Here is a 22,691-nt window from a genome sequence, read left to right as displayed (position 1 = left end):
ATGGAGAATATAACCCCCAGAGAGTAAACCGAGGGTTGGAGATTTATATGAAAAAGAAGGGAGAGGTCTTATAACAGAAAACCAATCTAGACCTCTCCAACACTAACTTGTCTCTGCAGCAGTGAAAACACATCATCCCATGTTAGAATTGCCACTTGTGAAGTCGGGAATCAAGAATTCAGAAAAGACTGATATTGCAGTGTGAACATTCGAAATGTACTCTGCAAACACTGTCAGAAGGGAAATTACGATTTCACTCCGTTCTAAATGAAATGAAATAATATAGTATATTTAAATGTCTGAAAACGATTCAGATATCAATATGCTTGAGAAACAATATGAGCAATCAAACAAAAGAAGGAAAGGGAGAGAATACATAAAAAGTTTTAAAAGCTATGGAAATACCAACAATGTTGCATGACACCGAGTTAAGCGAAAAGACAAAGGTGTGATATTATATTCAACGATCGAAAATAAAACGTCTTTCATCTGTTAAAGCGATACTAAAAAGAGAGATACCGGTATTTTAAAATATATGAAGAGTCCACTGCAAGAATGATGGATGTCATTTGGAACACATTTTTCAGGAGAAGCAATTGAATGTTTGAAATGCTTAGCGCTCAAAGCTTAACTGTGATTTTCCGATCATTACTGGACAATGACTATCAATGTTAATGCCATATAACTCTCTATGTACTGTACATTCTATATGTCTTAAGCTATGCAGTGACAGTCCAGGTTCATTTTCGACAAGAAAGTGACATCCATCATTCTTGCAGTGAACTCTTCATATGAAATCAACAATTTAAGGTATCAACCCTGAAGTATTTCTGCGGTCGTTAACTTATTATTTCAGAATATATTCAAGAATCCTTTTCTAAATTCATTCATTCTTTTCCTTCGTGTATTAAATGAAAGTGTCCACACTGAAGTTCAGATGAAAACGAGAATGTTCATCTCTTCTTAACGTCTTTCTCCAGAATATTGGGTCGACCTGGGTAGCGTAGTCGGTATAGCGCTGGCCTTCTGTGCTCGAGGTTGCAGGTTCGAGTCCGGCACAGGTCGATGGTATTTAAGTGCGTTTAAATGCGACAGGCTCATGTCAGTAGATTTACTGGCAAGTAAAAGAACTCCTGCGGGACAAAATGCCGGCACACCGGCGACACTGATATAATCTCGGCAGTTGCGAGCGTCGTTAAATAAACCATAATTTAAATTTTCTCCAAAATATTGGAAAATACTGTTGTCTATCTCGTGGCAAGAGAAAGGTTGGAAGGATAAAGATAGAGAGGAGTTATAAAGTGGAATAATAATAATAATAATAATAATAATAATAATAATAAAAAGAAGAAGAAGAAATGGAAAATGAGAACGAGTACAAGAATGGTACTGATGATAATGAGATTAAGAACGAGGATAAAATGAGGAACTAAATAAAAGAAAGGAAGATGAACAAGTTAAAGAAGGTGCTGAAAAGAATAAGAACGATTTTGGACAGGATGGCAATATGGAGGAGAAACGTAAAGGGAAGGAGAAAGATGACAAAGAGGAAAATAATAGCGAACAGAGTTGGAGGACAAGGGTGCGAAGTGTAGGAAAGGAGAAGGCTAATTAGAAGGGAATCGCGGAAATTAATAAAAATGAAATATGAATAACAATTCTGCTGTCTTCGAAGTATGGACTGTCTGTTTTCCAATCTTTCATTGTTAAACCTAATATGCTATCGTCACTGAATAGTAAAGTATTGCTAGTGATAGGTAAAAATGACGTAATAGGCGAAAAAAGTGTTTTTGGGCTCTATGTTCTTTTCGGAATATAATTTTTATTTCTTTCTTTGTAGTTTACTTGTTTATGTCTCTTGTTTGTTTTCAAATTTTACAGACCTAACTACAAGAAAATATTTATCAATATAATTGTTATTTTGTTTCTTTAGTTGCATTTGTTTTTTGTTTCTAATTACTGCTTATATAAAAATAAATTTACAAGAAACAAGAAAACATTTAAATCTAATTACAAGAAAATATTTCCTATTTCCTCTTTTCTTGCTCCTTTTTCTTCTTTCCCCATTCGCTTGTTTTCTACAATTATTTTCAATCTTTCCTACTGTATATTCTATTAGTTTTCTCCCCTTGAGCTTCAATTTCAACCCGGTATATATTTTGGAATCTTATCACTATCACAAACTTCATATTCAAATACGCCTATCTCTACCTTGCCTTCAGCACCATCATCTGAACTTTCATCTATAATTTGCAGAGTAGTGTCAGGATCATCACATAAGTTTTCATCCAGTGTTACTTTGTTAGATAAAACACACTTATAATGAGATAAATAAACTGCACTGACAGAAAATTTTCTATTAATACTATTCATACGTACGAGTAAATCTGACGTACACTTCCAGATAATATTATAATAAAGTGATTAAGCGTGTAAGATGTAACGTGCTGTCACGACTGATAGTCAGCAACTTACAGATGGGGCATAGCTAGAAGAAGGAGGGGTTGGCTTGGCTGGAAAAGTAGCGAGGATCAATTTTGTTTGCCTATTATACGTCAAAATTAGGTACGACAGCATTCAAGGGTTAAGGAATTAAAGCAATACTATAATTTTTCCACAGTGTCAATCACTGCTGCATTTTCATATCAGTTGTTAGAACACAAGAGAAGTTGGACGTGTCTGGTTGGTATCCATACTGATGAATGTAACACTATGATTTTGATTGCCCTGAACAAAGTAATGGTGCATTTACAGTGGCGCAGCATTGCTAATAACATGTGTTGATGACATAGATTGTCAACAAAAACCTAAAGAAGCTGTTGTAAGATACCCATGTTGGCAACAAAATATGGTTTTCTACCAATGGGCAATAAACATCAAAGAACTACTGTAAATATGCTGATGACATTGTTAAGGCGTATTTATACCGGCGCAACATTGTCAACATAGTTATGAGCAGGGATGGGGAAACTCGTATTGTAAACAGAGCAGTTAGAATGAGTATCTACGTATTGTACCAAGGCCTTGATTGTACTCGCCAAACTTATACGACCCCAGCTCAGAGGAAAGGAGTCAAAGAAGTCAGGTCAACATGCTCTCGATGTTTATGTTATGCAGGCCGCGTCCGATAAGAAAATTGCTTTATAACAGCGTTGCCAAACATCGTACTTTCCTCAGCCCAGCGGTTGGGCTAATTCAGAGTCATAATGTGACAACGCTGCATAACTAACAAGCATGCACCGTATGATTTTGTTATGTTTTGGGTAAGGCACGAGTCAGCAGAGTGGTGTGAGTGAATGAGGTCGTCTAAGCTTGGCGAGAACTGTACAATAGCAACTGTAACGGGAGAGTGACTGTTTCCCGTCCCTGGTTATGAGCATTTAATTTTGCTTGAGACTCAAGTTTATGTGCTTTTAGTCTTGTGCATTCCATATAGAATGCAATCGAGTAAATGTAATTCCTATAACAGAAATATACATAGATCGGCTAGTTTTACGGGATGTTAAGTGTGAAAACTATTTTAAAAAATGGAAACAAAAACATGATAGATAGATGGGAAGAAATTTCAGACTCGTTACATAGCCTATATATGGAGTTGAGGTACAAAAAAATAAAGTTATAAGGGCACAGTTTTATGGCGAATTAAAGGGAAACACAGAAGGTATTCCCCAAATTGATTCAAAATGATTGTACATATTACTTTCTCTGCATCTTGAATCCAAATTCTGAAAATAATACTGGTTGAATTTAAACATCTTATTGCAGAAAAATGTGTGTATGTGTGTGTAATGCCTACCCACTTCACTTTGTGTGATTCGGGTTCCGCAAACTGCGGATAGATGACAGGACTGTGATCCATTTTCAAATTGCACACCACTTCGGCGGGTCACGTTATGCATGATGTATATTTGTGAAGAGTTAGATATGTTGTGTACTAGAGTGAGTGTATGTTAAATGTTAGTGTAAGTATAGTGTAGGAAATGGTGAGTAAGGGAGAAGAGGAAACTCGGTGCTGGCACATAGTCTACACCTGTCGAAGAGCACCAAGAGGGCGGCCATACTTAACGACTCCATCCGACGGACGAATCACTATCAACAGTGACATATGCCTTGCGGAGAGATTTGAGATTTAACCCAGGCATATTGATGCACAATTTAGTGATTAGAAATTGTGCACCGCCATCTCTCCTAGTCCCGAGATAGAAATTTTACAAGAACATTTCTGACCCCACCGGGAATGGAACCTGGGCCGGCTGCACTAGAGGCAGAAACGCTACCACAGAGCGAACTCGGCGGACTTGCAGAAAAGTTTTGTCAACATATTCTGTTTGTCAATATTACATGATTTGTTAACTCATGTGTGTTGCCAACAGTATTACGTTGGTGCAAATAATGCTTAATTATTTAATTGCTAGTAACAAAAATACACTCCAACAATAAAATTTATGCAGTTTCACTCAGCTGCTGATGACTATCTTAAATATACTATTACCTGGCTAAATTAATCATTAAAATTCAATCGACCTCAGCTGACTTTCAACTTCATACTTTTACAGTCAAAAGCAAATGTGCTACATCACACACTATTAAGACTTCGGCAAGTAAGGCTTCAACAATACAATAATTACCGACGCCATATTTTCACTCTTATATTCTTATGCACTATACTACACAAGAATTTGCAATTTAACGCCTGAGCCAAAAATAAAGTTGTGTATATCTATTAAATATCGTTTGGCAACATCTTCGCAACGTCGTAAGATGATTTAACATAGGTGAACACTGTCATTATTATCAATTTTGCTCTTAGTATGACTGTACAGTACATACGACTCTCGGATTTATACAATGTATGATTTTTTTTATATATATCGAGTAAGAAGGTTTTTCTTAACACTTTACTTCCTTTATAAGCCACGATCAAGATATCACACAAATGACAATAAATCGTGTCTTATAAACCTGGACTACGTTCTTACTTCTTAAAATTCTGTGTACAAATGAACATGTTTTGCTTACAAAGATGTAAGACAATTCAATTTCTTCAACTTTCCCGAACTATTTACAGGTTCAAGATGTTGTACTCCCAAAATTTGTAATTATTTGCAAGAAATGGATCGGATTAATCGAACCCAACACATTCAGGTTTAGGGCAATGTTACCATGTTGATAGAACCTGGAAACAGTTCCGAAATGTTGGAGATATTAAGTTTCAACACACTGTAGATATCCGCAAATGATTACTCTAAACACAATCACTATGAAAATGTAAATCTCACACTTACAGAGTCCATCTTCAGGTCATATCTCCTAGATCTTGAAGGTTCGCATTCTCAGTTTTCGGTTAACTGAAAAGAGAAGAAATTATATCGAAAATGTTGCATTTATATATTTGTAACCAATGTCAAAAAATAAAATAAGTTATAATGTGGGTTGCGTCATATCTCGAGTAACGATGAATTATTTATATTTGAAATTAAACAGGGCTTTCATTTCAAAACATCCCAGTCTAAATAATTAATTATTTAAATTGAATTAAATTTAAACAAAAAACACATCAATTTAGATATTTGAGGGGAAGTCTGATACCAAGCTTAATTCATTTTAGATTTCACACCAATTTCTACCCACCCCCACTTTGAAATTTCAAATGGCACTCCTGTATTTTTATACTTAAATATGAAAGAGCATTCAATTGTTTATGCACCTCATTCATTTGTTTTCGCATCTTTTGTTTTCTATCGTCGCCTGGCAATCTGGATTTTTGTTATTGTTGATTAGAGCTCAAGAGAATAAAGCTACAAAAACTTATTGAGCATTTCATATTGTAATAGTTGTGTTTGTGTAATAAATTATTTAAAAATGGTGTATACCTTTCAAGAGAGAATATAAATCATCCTTATTGATTAAATTTACGAAATTACACAAAATAAGTTGTGTTTTCATTCTACAATCAACTGAAAATAACAAAAATACAAGTTTCCAGGCGACGATACAAAAAAAATGCGAAAACAAATTAATGAGGTGTATAAACAATTGAATGCTCTTTCATATTTAAGTATAAACATTTAGGGGCGCCATTTGAAATTTCAAATGTGGGTGTGGCCGGGGAAGGGGGGTGAAATCTAAAATACAATTAAGCCTGCTTTCAGACTTCCCCCACAATATATAAATTGACGTGATTTTTGTTTAAATTGAATTCAATTTAAATAATTAGTTATTTAGACTGGGAAGTTTTGAAATGAAACCTCTGTATAATGAATAAATATGATATAATCTTATTAATATACTACAAAGATCCCAGCCGTATTGGAACTAGATTGATGCTGTAGGTTTGTTATAATCAATTTGTGTTTAAATTACAGATATAGCTGACCTAACTTTCTTGCATAATTAGCGAGTCATCCGCAATCACCTTACAACTTCCGCTCTTCCGCATTGACACGATAATCTCGGGGATTATTATTATTATTATTATTATTATTATTATTATTACTACTACTATTACTATTATTATTATTATTAAAAATAATGATTTATTTATTTATTTATTTATTTATTCCATTGTAGTTAAGGCCATCAGGCCTTCTCTTCCACAACACCAGGAATACAAATACAATAATAGAAATAAACAGAAAAAAATACACTATATACAAAGTAAAGCTACACAAGAAATAAAGAGAGAGAGAAAAAAACACTATAAACAAAGTAAAACCACACAAAAATATACACAGGTTGCAATCACACAAGAATGTCTTCTACTAAATTTCCATCTCCCGCCATTTCATCTCTCGTAGGTCTGATGTTACATGCGTTTTGTGACTCTCAGGAATGACAGAGATACCGTATCTAGTTAAGTATTCCGCTCATACGGCTGAACACTTGGACATACCATCCTTTATGAACAGGAGTATTAATATGTAGGTAAATTAGATCGTTCACTAACCACACTCGGTAAGTGATAATACTATTATCAGCAGCTTCTTAATTTTATTTTTCTTATTCACAAATCAGTAAGTTTTAAAATAAATTGAGAGAACTGTTAAGCATTTGTATATTTAAAATGCAGATAAAAAATACGTGAAGGAATAGAAAGTAAGAATTCAATAAAGATCGAAGATTCTGCTGATACGACCAGAAATCTAAAATGCTATAGATTAAACCTGTTATTCGATTGAAATAGAAGTTGTGCTAGTGTGTGAGATCCGAGAAGCAACATAAATATAGGATTTAAAAAAATTAACATTTTGAGAGGTGGCAGTAGGCCTATTCATCGAAACAAGAAGAAAAATATCTAATAAACATGAGTCCTAAAATTCATATCTTCCGAGATATGAGAACATAATAGATTTCCAATGTGATTTCCAATTTAAAATAGAGAATTCATTATTCTGAGAGGTGGTGTAATCACCAAAATAATACGAAGTCTATTAAACATAGATCCTAAAATTAATAGCTTCCGAAATGTGAGTACTTGTTCATCAACATCATAGGAGATGGTTAATGTGATTTCCATTAAAAAAAAAAAAACAATTCAATGTTATACCAGGGCACAGAATTCATCAAATTGGGGAAAAAATTATAATAAACATGGAATTAAATTTTGTTCCAAGCAAGAGCTTTGAAATTGGTATTTTAAGTACAACTTATCTTCTAATGTGAGGTCCTTGCTTGTTTCTTATTTGGTATACAGTACCATATCAGAAATTCAGTAAACAAAAGTGTAACAAGACTTATACTTCGTTCCACAATGTCTGACAGGAGATGTAAACATTGCCGACAGAGGAGAAGAGAAGTATAATTTCTATTCAACCAATGACAGAGAGTCCACACCTGTGGAGTAACGGTCAGCGTGTCTGGCCGCGAAACCGGTGGCCCGGGTTCGATTCCCGGTCGGGGCAAGTTACCTGGTTGAGGTTTTTTCCGGGGTTTTCTCTCAACCCAGTATGAGCAAATGCTGGGTACTTCCGGCGTTATCACCTCCATCTTATTCAGACGCTAAATAACCAAATATGTTGATAAAGCGTCGTAAAATAACTACTAAAAAAATGACAAGAGATCTCATTCCACGCTTGACTTGAAGTTGGGCGGTCTGAAGCGTTCTACCCCCACTCAACTTCAAGACCTCTGTCATTGGTTGAATAGCAAATATATTTCTCTCCTCCTCTGTCGTCAATGTTTACTTCTCCTGTCAGACATTTTGGAACGAAGTATAGGTAGAAGTATCCGTTACAATGAACAGAAATCACATTGAGCGTCTCCTACGATATTGATGAATACCTCGGAAGATATTAATTTCAGGGCTCATGTTTATTAGCCTTTTATGTCTTGTTTTGATGAATATTACCACCTCTCAAAATATTGAAAGATTTTTAACACCCTTTAGACTATGTTAATCGGAAGAATACGAAGAAGAATACGAGAGGCAGATGATCTAAAAAAAACTTTGGTACTCAGTTGTCAAGGAAAATGAATAATAAAGAAAGAATTGTACAAGGGAGGAATTATATATCAAATTAAAAAGTCTCTGATACCTCTCATGAAATTTCATTTCTGATCCTTTTTGTCTCAAAGCAAAAACATTATTTCCTTCTGTGTTTTCTTTTATGGCTAGTAATAAAATAACAAATACTATAAAATATTTTATAAAATATACATATCATTCTTGGAAACGAAATTCAAGAACCTAAAACTACGTTAACATAATATATCACTGCCATTAAACGTCACTGAAAATGATGTGAACATAAACACCTAGGCCTACATTTACAAGTTATATGACGAAATTATGAATGTAATTATAAATATAGCACCATGAACTCAAAATGAGATTCGTTGTTTTGTTTTTCTCTGTTGCCATACTGTAATATTCTTGTGCAAGATCAGAGTACCGGTCTTATCAAGATTAGAATGACAGTGCCATGAGAATGGAGCTTGCAGTTACTTCGAAACGTTGTAAAAAAGAAAATTTCTATTCACCGATACAAAACTCCACACCGGATAAACCGTACCACATAAAAAATATAATTATTAATATTTAATTTTTATTTTGACAGCATTATTACTAGAGGTCTAAATGTCTGAATGATAGAATTTAAATGATAAATCATATCAATAGGATATACAGTATACTTATGTCACTTTTAATATTTAATTTTATTTATACTAATCATAGTCTGCATATCACTCAAAAGTCAACAGACGTTAAATTACAACATATTAAAATTAATTACAATATTAAAATGGATTACCGTAAATAAACTACCTATATTTCTTCTAAATGGCTTCAATATGTTACTCGTTTGTATTAACTAGTGCAAACATCATCCATTAGCATTGTTTCACGTACATTAACTTAAATTATTTGGACAGGTGAACTGTGCAAATGGTTCATTCTGTTTAATATTTTCATATCGATTATAGTAATAAAGATATAAAGATAGGTAATTAATTTAATTTATCTTAAAGTATGGTTATTTTGTTGGAACAGGTGTGTTCAAAATATCGTACACGTATAGTGATAGTCATAATAAGTAAATATTGATTCCACACAGAAATATAATATTTCTGGAAAACTAGAACACATGGGAATGAAAACACTCTAAAAAAATGTTAACGCCATATTTTTAACGGTAAGATATCAAAGAGAAAAAACCGAGCGAGTTGGCTCAGACGGTAGTGTTTGAGAATCGCCATCAGGAGGTCCGGGTTCAAGCTGACTGGGATTTTTCATGATTTCCTTCAGTCACAAGGCAAATGCCGGATTGGAAATATACATGGCATGATTCATCATTGCTCAATCGCCAATATCATAAACATTAATCAAACTCTATAATCAGTTACATGAACACAAGGCATCTACAACACACAATAGAAGTAGGGACCTAACAATAGTGAAAACGGCCTACTGGTATACCCACAGATCCTAAATACGTGATATGACCACATATGTTAAAGCGTGTATAAATAAATTGAAAAAAAAAAAACAATTGAAATTTAACTCTCAAGTCGCTGTTACAATTCTTACCTTTATCGATTCCTTCCACTAGTTTAGGGTTTACATTTTACTGTTCTTTCTTTATTTTATTTTCATCTACGTGATCAAAAAAGTGAAAATACAGGAATATTAAATAATTTTTTTTTTAAATAAGTTTTCATTCATTCTTTGCTTTCTACACTAGGGCAGATCTTTCACTATAAACTCAACATTCTCCAATTTTCCACATTTTCCTCCCTTTCTCTTAGTAGCCGCATATGATTCATGTATCTTAATGTTGTTTGTCATTTTATTCTTCTTCTGCCCCGAACTTTTCTTCCGTTCACCATTCTTTCCAGTGCATCCTCCAGTAGGCAGTTTCTTCTTAGCCGGTGACCCAGCCAATTTTATTTCCCTGCCTGATCAGATTCAGCATGAAATATTCTTTCTTCGCCCACTCTTTCTAGCGCTGCTTCATTTGTCATTTTTCTATCTCATTCACACGTCCCATTCTTCTCCATATTCACATTTCAAATGTTTCCAGTAGTTTATCTTCGCTTCGTAATGCCCATGTTTATGCCCCATACAATGCCACACTCCACACAAATCACTTCACTAGTCAATTAAAAGAGGTTTCATACATCAGCCACGAACAGGAAGCAAGGAAAAAATATTTTGAAGCTTAGCTCCTTGCAATAGGATACGAGGGGCATCCAGAAAGTAAGTTTCCCGATTTTTTTCCCTTGAAAGTAAACGTAATTAGCCGTGTCAATTGCGCATGCGTAACAGATCTATGACGTATCAATCATATGCCAGCCGGACAGGTCCCCCCTGGTACCAGTAGCGTGGCAGCAGTGGTTCGAAATTGAAGCTCTTATTCCTTCTCTCGCCGCGCCGCCTCGAGGTTCGGTCGGTGATAAAGTTCTTTAATGCACAAAGCATTGGCAGCTGTCAGGCCAATGGGCCGAACATATCTCTCTCTCTCTCTCCCCCTCCCTCCCTCCCTCTCGCTCTTTTTTTTTTTTCAAGAAATTCCTGTCCTCCTGTGAGCGTTTTGGCAACGACGAAGAGCTGAAGACGTCTGTCACACGCTGGTTCCATTCACAGGCGGCAGAGTTCTACGAAAGAGGGATACAAAAGTTGATCCCACGATATAAATGTCTCAATTCTGATGGTGGCTATGTTGAAAAATAGCTGAAACATTGCTGTACCTGTTGCCAATAAATGTTTTCCTTAAAGTGTGTGTTCTTTTTTTTTTAAATAGGGAAACTTACTTTCTGGATGCGCCTCGTACAATGTGTAGGATTTGCCATTTTATAAAAATATCCTGCAATCTGAAAGCTTCTCTTGAAATAAAATCCCATGGTAAGTCTGCTGAAGTAACATGAAACTACTAGAGTGTATACTTTCAACCGTATTGTAACCCAATTCTGTAACGTCATTCACAGGTTTGTAAAAAGTAAACGGAAGTTACTTTATGAATAGTCCTCGTAATATACGGTATTAACTGTGTTATCCTTATTTTATGCCAAAACGTACCAGATCCGTTAGAAATTTACTCAAAATAGACGAAGTAATATTGTCACTAAACAGGAATATTTGATGTGGGAGTTAAGGAATGAGTACAGAACCGGTTTGATTCACCGTCAGAAAAAAAAAAAAAAAAAAAAAAAAAAAAACATAGTTACGGTAGTAGCAGCTAGTTTGTATTGTTTCCTGAAAAACTCCGACAGTGGATTTGGCACCTTTTGGAAAGAAGCTCCATAGTTGTGTAGACCAATTTACCGACAGAGACGTTGGCCAAAGTGCGCCATAGGAGCTCCATAGTCTACGCTACACACGCGATGAGATGAGATGACGGTAGAGATTTGTTGGGATGCCAGAGGTGAACCGGAGCTCCCGGAGAAAACCCCTGTGTTACCTGGACCACGGTGACTCATGGCTACTGTACTTCAACAGAATTCATCGAATAATTAGGAGAAATCGTTGTACACAGATAGACGGATTACTTGGAATTAATTGTTATGTGGCGCTGAAAAATTTAGGCCTATCCGAGAAAATCTGCAATACTTTCTCTCGTATTTCCTAAAACAACAACAACAACAACAACAATATCAACAACAACAACAAAGAAGAAGAAGAAGAAGAAGAAGAAGAAGAAGGAGGAGGAGGAGGAGGAGGAGGAGGAGGAGGAGGCTGTAGAGTATGAATCCTTCAAGTTCTCCCCTTTAATCTGCTTCTTACATTTCACTATTGCTCCAATATCGCCAGATATCGTGAATAGGTTCTATAATTCAAAGAAGGAACTGGTCTTGAAATTCCTGCCAAGTCTAGGGTGAGAACAAGTCCGTTCGGTTACTTTCATTAAATTGCATCCTGCGCTAAACTTGAGGGAAATTGAACGATCGAGAAAGCTTTCCGTTAAGTTTTGCGAGGAGGGTAGAAACTTGGGGTCAGTAAAAGTACGGCAGTGATACTGCCTCGTAAGAGCAGTTGACCTAGTAAGGTTATGGATTCGGATGGTACAGATGTCTTTGATGGGCAGTTATTATAACTGGCGAATAATATCTCCGGCAGACATTGTCCTGACGTCTGCTCTTGACGTTTATTGCAGCTGCTACAGAAGGCATTGTCAAGTTGTCGCAAGATCGTACCTCCCACGTTTGCAATTCATAACGTACAGAATTTAACTACCAGGACCCTGTTCAGTAAATAACCATAACTGCATCGTCTTCCCCACATTTATTAGCCCAACCTACGTTAATGCCAGTCACAATAAATGCAAATGGAGGCAGATTACTATTTTTCCATAAATTTAGAAATTAGTTTCAATTTCATTATTACGACATAATCGATATTATAGTTTATTTTAAGGTATTTAAAAAATTCAGCATGATAAGTACTTTTCTGTGACAAAACAATGTTTTGGAATATAATGCTAGAGTGTCGAGTTCAATTCCCGGCAAGAAATATACTTTATCTTCTTTCCAAGTGAAAAGTAAATTATACCAAAAATATGGCAATATTAATTAATAATCACAAGTATGAGAAAAATAATACAAAGTGAGGCAAAGAAACGGGAGATTTCAATTTTGTTGCTGGTAGTAACTTATATGGATTATTTAATTGTCATTGTCTAACATGATTGTTGCAATTTATAAAGCATGGAGCATTGCACTGGTGGGCAACAAGGATTTGCTGTAAAACCTCATTATCTAAATAGTCAATGCACAGAAACCGCTCATAGGGAGTTTCGCCGCCACTTTCAACTCCGTCATTATGATCCTGTGCCCTCTTCGCATGCCATTAAACCTGGGTTCGCAATTATTTTCAAGAAACGAGCCATATTGATTTGATGTCAATGGTCGTGCACAAAATGTCAATGCCACTCGTTATATGATAATGATTCAAAATTTTTTAAGTGGTCAATTGAGAAGAAGAAATTTTCGTACACAACAGATATATTTTGTTTCAGCAAGACTGGAACCATCTCTAGACGGAAATGCAAACGTTTTTTGAGAGTCATGTCATATCGAGAAATGGAAACATTCCCTGGCCTGCACGATCCCCCATTCAAATATTTGTGATTTTTTTGGGGTGTCTTACAATAAAAAGTAAGATATAAGTAAAGAAACCGCGAAAAATTGAACAATTGAAGACAGCAATTCGTGGTGAAATTTAAAATATTATAGTCAAAATGTTGCAAAGTGTAATGAGAAATTTCAAAAAAGGTTTTACTAGAAAGTATACACGTTGGTGGAGGGCTTTATTTGAAGGATATAATTTTAAAGAAGTAATGGTTACATGCAATGGCATACTATATTTATTTATTTACTTATTTATTTATATTGGCAGAGTTAAGGTCATAGGTCTTTCTCTTTCACTCTACCAGGTCACAATGTACACAAGCAGTGAAATTTAACAAAAAGTGAAAAAAACGAAATACTAACATATTAGAGAAAATAATAATATAACAAGAATTTACAATGTACAATGAAAATAATACCTTAGGCTAATAGAATATATATATATATATATATATATATATATATATATATATATATATACGTGTTTGTAAGAAAGAATACAACAAATGGAATGTAATATGATAAAAAATATGTTCTCAAATTTGTATTTCCATATATTTAAAGTTAATAATACAATATCTAAAGTTTCATTTCACTATTTAAAATTCTCCCTTTTTTTGGCCAACTCTGTGTTTATTAATTATCGCGAATGTAACAATTCTTACATAATAAGTTCGTAATGAGATATTTATATTCATAAATATATTATGCATAACGAACAACATTAGTATGGAAAATAATAAGAAATGAAGTCTCACAATTTTAAATAAAAAAAAAAACCTAGGATTCCATTGCTGATACATGGTTCTGATGTCTCCGAAAAACACCAAGAGAGAGTAGAGTAGCGATTGTTATGGCTTTTAAAATCACATCTAGTCTCCTCGATCATGAAAAGCAAGGAAGTGAGACAAGAACTAAGAGACCATAATATTAACCCATTAGCGCCCACAGATACCATTTGGTATCAACTTGCACTATAAGTGTAACATTGACAGTACTGGCCCCTGGTATTTTAGGGGTTGAGTGTAAGGGTAATATTTTCTTCAGCTTGAAGTAACAGATGCACTCGAGTAGACATTCCACACATGTGAGTTGTTAGTGAGCTGGGCCAATCTCAAGAGTGTGGATGTGGTTGTGAGAAGTGAAAATCATGGACGTTCAATACGTGTAAGTACAATATCATCCTTTTAACCTTCATTATCTTTCTAACGAATATGTAATATGTATTAACAATGAGTCAAAGAAGTGGCATGCACATTTTAAATGTCAATAATATATATAACGTTTATGCAACAATGTCTTAAAGACCACGATACCATATGGTATCACTGGGCGTTTATAACATCGAGACATGTATACGTGTATCACATTTTCTAAATATTATGTTGTGCCTAATTAGACAGCATAACCGTAAATTATATACAATCTACAATCATAGACATAAAAATATGGTATATTTATATATAATTAAATTATTTATATATATTTATTTATTTACTCCTATTTATTTATTCCAGTGATGGATTGACACTATCTGAATTATTAGATATAATAGAAGCAAAAGATGACGTAGCAAATAAAACTGAGGATATATTTATTGTGCCACCAGACGTCCATGTTGACACTGATGAAGATTCAGGAAACGAAGATGAGGGAGGAATGATATAATAATCTAATAGGACGTCAGTTACGTACTGCAGCTGAAATTCACTTAGCAAACAATGAATGAATTGGAGGAGATTATGAACCATCTGAAATGTCTTGTGTCGCCTCACTATCTGTACAACCTACACAGCAGCAGCTTCAACAACATACATGCAATTTGATTCAACAAAGTTTAGCCGCTTCTAGTGTCTTCTTATCATCTTTGCAGTATACAGAACAACAGCAGCAGCAACAACAACAACAAAAACAACAACAACGACCTGAACAACAAGCGTCTGATTTGATTCACCAAATGTGACTGCTTCTAGTGTCTTCCCACCATCCATACAGCCTACACAGCAACAACAGCAGCAGCAACAACAACAACAACGTAAGCAACAAGCGCCTGATTGGATTCAACAAAGAAAAACTAACCCAACTACATATGACCGGATCGAAAGTGATATGGAACGTAGTAATTTTTCATTTCCTGCTGCTGACTATACACGCTTTTCAAATATGTCATGTGTTGACTTATTTGAAGAGTTCTTTGATAATGAGACACTAGAATAACTTGTCAAAGAGACTCAGCACTATGCACATTTTCTAACTGAAGCGGATCCTCAAATTACCGTGTCAGAATTGCGGTGTTTCTTCGGTATTTTGATTCTGAGTGGGTATAATACTTTGCCTTCTAAAAGGATGTATTGGGAAACTCATGAAGATGTAAAAATACTATGGTCAGCAATTCAACGAGAAGAAATCGGTTTCTCCAGATACAGAGATATTTACACTTTGCTGATAACACAGAACCGAATAGTGAAGATAATGTGTGGAAAATTCGCCCACTTATGGACAGACTAAAGAAAAAATTCCTGGCTAATTTTGTACCTACTGAATCATTGTCTTACGATGAATCAATGGTTAGGTACTGTGGATGCCACGGTTGCAAACAATTTATACATACCCATAAGGTTTGGATATAAAGTGTGGTGTCTAAATACTAGTGATGGATATTTGGTTGATTTTGACTTGTATCAGGGCAAGAGCGAGCGTGGTGACAGTGATTATGACAGTTTATTTGGCAAAGCTGCGTCTCCATTAGTGCTCATGCTGGATGAACTACCAACCAAACGTGTACCCTTCACCATTTACATGGGCAACTTGTTTACAGGAGTGGATTTATTCACTTATCTGAAACATTTAGGATATGGTGGAGTTGGTACCGTAAGAGAGAACAGAGTATCAAAGTCATGTCCATTACCTGATAAGAAAGCTTTCTCCAAGGAAATCAGGGGCACGTTTCAGCATATTATTGAACACAACAATGGTATTATTGTTGTGAGATGGATGGATAATTCTATTGTTACAATTGCATCAAACAGCACTGGACTTGCCCCAATTGGAAATGTGAAGAGGTACTCACTGAAAGACAAGAAGAATATTATGGTACCTCGTCCAGACTGTATTGCGAAATATAATTCCAATATGGGACGAACAGATATCATGGACCAAGGGATTGCGCAATACTGTATCGGTATTCGATCCAAAAAGTGGTATTGGCTCATTGTCACTTGGCTGTTAGATATGGCCGTAATGAACTCATGGTTTCTCTAGAAGAAAATCCACAAGGGAACATCGCAGCTTGACTTCCGAAGAGAAATTGTCCAAGTGTTCCTAACGCGCTATGGTGTTCCACAGAAATCCCCTGGAAGAGCAAATCCTTCCCGATAAAATTTATCAGATTTGAGATTTTATGGACTCCATCATTTTGTTGCTCACTGCAATAGAAGAAGATGGGCTGGTGAAGATGCAAGTCCTTTGGCCGGACAATGTGTCAGAAATGTAATGTAGACTTGTGTGTGACATGTTTCGCTAAATACCATACACCATGAACTGAATGAAGAGCTTCAGGCCTCATTATTGTAGCATAGGCTAACTTTGTATTTTTGTGTAATGACAGTACTGTAAGCGCCCAGTGATACCATATGGTATCAGCTAATATCTAATAGATATATTATTATTTTTCAGAAATGTGGCAATTCCTTAATTCTTACACCCTTAATACAATAATTTAATAAAAATAATAAAAAATTTTAATAACTTTTTTTCTGGGCGCTAATGGGTTAAGGATACCATTATAAAATACAGAAGTAGATGTATTGAATAAAATCATATGCAAGGAATGGATTCGCATGGAATGGTTAAAAAAATTGTTTCAAAATCCAACACGAAATAAATATTTTCTAATTCTCGAAATAGTATTAGATCGTCTCAAATTTTCTACTTATAACTGTGCTTAAGCTAATACATGTAATCTAACTGTCACCAGTTTAGACACAATCCCACTGTACAGACCCAGAAACAAAATTTAGGCCACCTAAATTTTCCAAGTTCCAGTACTGAGCAAGCGCAGTATGTTGTAACTGGAAATTGGAAAATTCAGGTGGTCCAAATTTTGTTTCTGCGCCTGTACAAGAAGAGTATTTTTCTTAAACTTCACCTTATTATACTTCAGGGACACTACTGTCAAACCCTATAAATCACAACCTAATCTTGCCAGAAAGAAGCCAAAAAGGTGAAGCCACCTACATTGGATGAAAAACTATATCTAATAAAACATAGAGTATATTAGAAACGATACCGAGTTACTTTATGATAAACTCTGCAGAATTGAAACGAACTCCTTCGTAGAGCTAGAAGCCTAAAGATTTCAATAAGCTGTTGGGTGAATATTTTACTTTATGATCCTGTCGGTTAATAAGAGAATTAAGTGGGCAATTTCCGAGTACGTAACTAAGTGATTCTGTGTCCTTTGGACACATCCTACAAAGGAAAATGCCATTCGATCCTCCATTATTTCCGAGAATTCCTCTAAGTTTGACATCATTAACATTAATCTTAATTAGAGATGTACACTCAGAATAAGTTAGGTGAATTTTAACACTCATTAAATATTATTGGCAAGAGGATATTCAGCAAAATGTGACATACGAATGCCTTGCCAAGACAATAATGACCAATCTTGAAAAGACAATTCTCTGGATGTCTTCGTAGTTCCTTGAAGTCGTAGACATTGCAGAGCTCATTATGGATGTTCAAAGTGAGACAGACTTGCCTGAATCTTATGATCATATTAGAAAAAAATAATAAAGAAATGGAGATCGTGATATGTTGACAATTTATGAACATTAGATGAATTTTGTAAAGGAGCTTGGATAAGACCAAGCTCTCGTAACTTGCGTGGTGAGCATGCGCAGTATGTTATAACTTACTTACTTACTGGCTTTTAAGGAACCCGTAGGTTCATTGCCGCCCTCACATAAGCCCGCCAGCGGTCCCTATCCTGAGCAAGATTAATCCAGTCTCTATCATCATATCTCACCTCCCTCAAATCCATTTTAATATTATCTTCCCATCTACGTCTCGGCCTCCCTAAAAGTCTTTTTCCCTCCAGCCTCCCAACTAACACTCCATATATATGCATTTTTTGATTCGCCCATACGTGCTACATGCCCTGCCCATCTCAAACGTCTGGATTTTATGTTCCTAATTATGTCAGGTGAAGAATACAATGCGTGCAGCTCTGCGTTGTGTAACTTTCTCCATTCTCCTGTAACTTCATCCCTCTTAGCCCCAAATATTTTCCTAAGCACCTTATTCTCAAACACCCTTAACTTATGTTCCTCTCTCAAAGTGAGAGTTCAAGTTTCACAACCATAAAGAACAACCGGTAATATAACTGTTTTATAAATTCTAACTTTCAGATTATTTGACAGCAGACTGGATGATAAAAGTTTCTCAACCGAATAATAACAGGCATTTCCCATATTTATTCTGTGTTTAATTTCTTCCCGAGTATCATTTATATTTGTTACTGTTGCTCCCAGATATTTGAATTTCTCCACTTCTTCAAGAGATAAATTTCCAATTTTTATATTTCCATTTCATACAATATTCTCGTCACGAGACATAATCATGTACTTTGTCTTTTCGGGATTTACTTCCAAACCTATCTCTTTACTTGCTTCAAGTAAAATTTCCGTGTTTTCCCTAATCGTTTGTGGATTTTCTCCTAACATATTCACGTCATCCGCATAGACAAGAAGCTGATGTAACCCGTTCAATTCCAAACCCTCTGTGTTATCCTGGACTTTCCTAATGCCATACTCTAGAGCAAAGTTAAAAAGTAAAGGTGATAGTGCATCTCCTTGCTTCAGCCCACAGTGAATTGGAAACGCATCTGACAGAAACTGACCTATACGAACTCTGCTGGACGTTTCACTGAGACACATTTTAATTAATCGAACTAGTTTCTTGGGAATACCAAATTCAATAAGAATATCATATAAAACTTCTCTCTTAACCGAGTCATATGCCTTTTTGAAATCTATGAATAACTGATGCACTGTACCCTTATACTCCCATTTTTTCTCCATTATCTGTCGAATACAAAATATCTGGTCAATAGTTGATATGTTACGCCTAAAACCACACTGATGATCCCCGATATTTTCATCTACATATGGAGTTAACCTTCTCAAAAGAATATTGGACAAAATTTTGTACGACGTCAACAAAAGTGATATTCCTCGAAAGTTACTACAGTTAGGTATGTTATAACTGGAACTTGAAAAATTCGGGTGGCCCAAAGTGCTTACTGAGATGCGCTCTATGTTATTTTGTTTCTAGGTCTGTATTAGTTTTTTTCTGCCGATCAGTGTATATCAAAACTAGATAAATAGTATATCAAATGTTATAAAAGTATACATAACAGGCCATTGAGACTAAGCTAATTCGCCTCTTTGATCAATTATACCATTATTACATTAGGAAATATATTTTGTGATCATATAAACTAATTCTGTAGCAATGATAGACAGAAAATATGTCAATGGGGCGAAGATTATTTAAGATACGAGTATTATTTCCTTTCATGATGTGGTAGGATATTTTATAATACCACCCACTATTAAAGAGATTAATTGAACCATTAACGGTGTAAAAATTTTCTACTGTAATCAATGAAGGAAATTAAATTGCAGCACTTCCTTCGTGTTAGTATTCGTGCCCTAACAACTAACCAATGTTAACACCCTGATATCCCTTCCAAGTTACAGCAGTATCATAAAAATGTATCTCCTTAATTGGCGGCTGGCCTCTTAATGTAAATGTATTTTATGACAGGTCTACCTTTCATTAAAGTAAAGAATCAGTATCACAGAAAACGTATAATTTATTTTTCATTATAACAACGCCACTTAAATACCATGATTCTCAAAGTGGGGTCCCCGAACCTCACTCTTGGAGCCTACAAATATTCTGGACAGGAAAATTGTTTCTTCCTTCAAAATAATTTGTTATGGGACACTAATGTGAGAAGCCCATTGGCCATTGTTGGTACAACTTACAAATTCGTTTGTTGTCGACAGCTTTCGTGTGTTATCAATGTTAGTAAACAGTGTAAGACTAAGTTTAAACACAATGACCACAAACATCTTGTAAGTGTTGTCTATAATAAATTATTGGTTTAAACGTCGTCATAATATGGATGAAGTTGAACTCAGATTTTCCGGTAACAATATGTGGATTCAAATCCCTTTATCAACATGGAGACTCACAATCTCACCGGAAAGAGAGATCAGCTTGTTAAATTATTGTGTGACACTACTTGAAAAAACGATTAAGTGAATGTCAGCTTTTTTTATTTTTGACTGAAAGTTCATGAAGTTCATGTGGAGCATAAAGAACTCTTAAAAAGGACTTAAGATTGAAGAAACTAACATTGAGCCTAAACATAGACAAATTTTAAGCACAAAAACAGTTCAACCATTCTTACTGAAGTAGAAAACACTAGAACAATACGAAATATACAGACACACAAAAACACATCCAAATGAAATTCTCAACACACAACTCAATTTCAGGATACACACTCTTTGACTCCACATTACACTACGCAAACACACCACTACAGGAAACAAAACAAAAGGTGCCAAGACCAGCAACAACCAGTTCTGAAGAAGGCCAATAGCAGACCGAAACATGTTAACCAGGTACAGTAAAATTTAACACGAGAAAGACATATAACTAGGGACCGGATATTTATGTAATATTAAGGTGTGAAATATGTACATATTTATGTAAGAAAAATAAGCTGAATATGTACCAAAATATGTAAAATCATGAAAATATTTAATATTAATATGTGGCAGGTATAGAATAGGTAAGACTCTCCAGTTATGTTTTCATAGAGCACCCGACTTTTTTACCGCACACTTGACACATCACTATTTTTCCATCTGTAGTGAAAGCTTCGTCCTTCGCAATCCATGATTTTATTTTTGTCATTAGGGTTGAAGATATAGGGGCCATTTTAGTTAGTTAAAACAAGTAGGTAAACTCACTTGCACTTTATACTGTAAGTACTAAAACTAGGGAACTGAGTGAAATGAATGACTGCAAGCACTGTTTCGCTTTACTGGATTAGGAGAAAATAAGAGGAGATGTGGGACACATGCATTTTAGCTGCTCCCTGTAAGAAACAAAGTACCTAATAAAACTTCAAACCATAGGTATTTACAAACTGCTGTTTGAAAAGTGACATTCCTGTCTCATTCAGAAGAGTAGGATTATACCAACCGAGAACCATACTTTCTAATTGCTCAAAAAATCCCATTTCCGTATGCGTAGGTCTACTAAATTTAAAGTAAAGAGGTCGAGCAATAACCTGAAAAGCTATTTATTTTAATCTTTCAACATCTTTCCAGTCTGTTCCTTTACTCCAGCTCCTTTTCAAAAGTTGGCTACTTCATGTCAGACTTGACACGGGTTTTCCATGGAAGGATTAGGAAGAGGTTGAGTAAGGTTGCAAATTGCATGGGAACGACTTGTTAAGAAGTGTGCAGAACAATTAAAGTTCGAGACAAATCATGTCGCCTTGTCCACTCCACCACATGAAGACAACGCTACTTACTGAGTGATTTTTACAATACAAAGTAGTTGTGAAAAGGTTGCCTTTTGTTCACTCATATTTACAGTGGGCGATATGGGGTCAGTGCCTCTGTTACTTCCTGGAGCTAAGGACGTTATGTTTCGTCCTGAAATATATCTTTTCTTGGTAAGTAAAAAGGCTTTTTAAATCTGCGTATTTCAAATTGTAAACTTCCCCAACAGATTTTTTTTTCTTTTAGAGAAGTAAAAATGAATAAACCCCCCTAAATATGTAGATTTATACAATACCAAGCCATAATGTGTAATAAATATGTAAAAATATCTAGTATCAAATTTGAATTTATTAATGGTAGCCTAATTACAAGATTCGCAAAGATTTGTTATTTATATACGGTTAAGGTTGAAAGGAATATATTATGTAAGTAGATAAAACTCCGGTCCCTATATATAACACATTCCGGAAAACTTTAAAAAATATGTGGATACTTGATTTCTTTTTTAGTACAAGAATATGGATTATACAAAGAATG

At 35.1% G+C, this 22,691-nt stretch overlaps 1 long non-coding RNA gene across 1 annotated transcript in view; it reads right to left on the bottom strand.

The window, feature by feature from the left end:
- Positions 1-22,691, bottom strand: part of LOC138705637 (uncharacterized) — a 381,721-nt gene that overhangs the window by 211,104 nt on the left and 147,926 nt on the right. The window contains exon 2 of the long non-coding RNA XR_011333706.1: positions 5,286-5,348. This is a non-coding gene — a long non-coding RNA (uncharacterized lncRNA). The remainder of the gene's footprint in view (positions 1-5,285; positions 5,349-22,691) is intronic.

This window comes from Periplaneta americana, chromosome 9 (genome assembly GCF_040183065.1).
Source record: "Periplaneta americana isolate PAMFEO1 chromosome 9, P.americana_PAMFEO1_priV1, whole genome shotgun sequence".
Lineage (NCBI taxonomy): Eukaryota > Metazoa > Arthropoda > Insecta > Blattodea > Blattidae > Periplaneta > Periplaneta americana.
This window is presented reverse-complemented; position numbering and strand designations above follow the sequence as displayed.